Source organism: Myotis nattereri, assembly GCF_964212035.1.
Source record: "Myotis nattereri genome assembly, chromosome: 14".
Classification (NCBI taxonomy): Eukaryota; Metazoa; Chordata; class Mammalia; order Chiroptera; family Vespertilionidae; genus Myotis; species Myotis nattereri.
Window position 1 is genome coordinate 49296611 of NC_138089.1, and position 1617 is coordinate 49298227.

Genomic DNA, 1617 nt, shown 5'->3' on the forward strand with positions numbered 1-1617 from the left:
GCTGCATCCCACCTTGGTCACTGAATTGGTCTGCATGGAGTCTAACGTGATTTCCACCTGCCAGTTGGTTGACATGATTAACACTATTATTCTTGGGGGACATTAAAATAAGGAATGACGTATGGAGCAAAGAGAGTGGCTTATTCAGTTGGATTCTTTTCTTCTTCTTTTTTAAAATCTTCATTGTTGAAAGTATTACATATGTCCTCCTTTTTCCCCCATTGACCCCTTCTAGCCCTCCCTGCCCCCCCACCAGGTCTTCATCACCCTATTGTCTGTGTCCATGGGTTATGCATATATGTATACAAGTTCTTTGGTTGATATTCAGTTGGATTCTGAATCACAATACAGGAAATAGCCTTTATCTGGTGCAACTATAATTTCATTTTTCTTGGAGTGAATTCAAAGGAAGGTGAGGTCATTCTGGGGGTCAACTTCTCACACAGTACTCTGGGTCTTCAAGATGAAGTTGTGCATGAGGTTGGCGTACTGTATGGTGGTGGAATTGTCCATGGTCCTCTTAATGGGAATGCCTTCTGTGTTCACCACAGTGATTCCCTGCATTCCTTCTGGCTCTGACGTCGCTTCAGTGTCTCCTCCACCTCTGCCATTGCAGACCAATTGGCAAGCTCCCTGTGGCCAGCATAGCCACTACCATTTCAATTTCTATAACCCATTCGGGAATGAGAATGTTATTTTTAGGGTACAATAATTTATTTATTTATTTTTAAATATATTTTATTGATTTTTTACAGAGAGGAAGGGAGAGGGATAGAGAGTTAGAAACATCGATGAAAGAGAAACATCGATCAGCTGCCTGCTGCACACCCTCTAATGGGGATGTGCCCGCAACCAAGGTACATGCCCTTGACCGGAATTGAACCTGGGACCCTTCAGTCTGCAGGCCTACGCTCTATCCACTGAGCCAAACCCGTTAGGGCAGGGTACAATAATTTAAAAGCTCACTTGCCAGGGGGGCAACGTCTTCATAGTTTTAGGGAAATAAAATGGGTTCTGTCTTTTTTTTTTTTTTTGGCAACCAGTGACCAGAATGTGTTCTTTCTTTGTAGTAACAGGAAACAAGTCACTGCTTACTGGCACCAGGGGTTTTAACTCTCCAACTTGGAGAGTTGCAAACCACTGGAATGTAGGGCATCTTCATGCTTTAGGACCGATACAGTAGATGAACTCAACATCCCTAATACCACCTTAGTTTGGAGGGAATAAAGGTGGTGTCTTTTGTTCCAAATGGCCCAAGAACATTGTCAGATTCACAAGGAGTGAGGTTCTTTTAGTTGGATTCCCTCAAATGCAGAAGCAGACTCTGAGGCAAGGATTTTGGTGCCAATAGTTTATTCAGGACCACATGAGGGAGTGGGTAAGGGAGAAGGGGAGAGTGGAGAGCCAGTAAAGCAGATGTTAAATAGCAAGTTTCAGTTGTGGGCAATTGGTGCTTAATCCTGCTGACGACTCTCTGAGAGTCTGCAGGTACATGCCTCAAAACGGTCCCTCTGAGGGATGAGTTGTGGTACTGATACACCAACTCCTACTCCTCAATGATTGAAGGTTGCTCCTGGGACATTAACTGACACTTCTGGCCTGCCCTAAAGGGGACTG

The 1617-nt window shown here is 44.2% G+C and overlaps 1 pseudogene across 1 annotated transcript; it reads right to left on the minus strand.

Annotated features, from left to right (window-relative positions):
• Positions 1 to 263: 263 nt before the first annotated feature.
• Positions 264 to 611, minus strand: LOC308530096 (dynein light chain roadblock-type 1-like; annotated as a pseudogene). The gene has a single exon. The product of its transcript is annotated as a dynein light chain roadblock-type 1-like (transcript).
• Between the last annotated feature and the right edge of the window lie 1006 nt (positions 612 to 1617).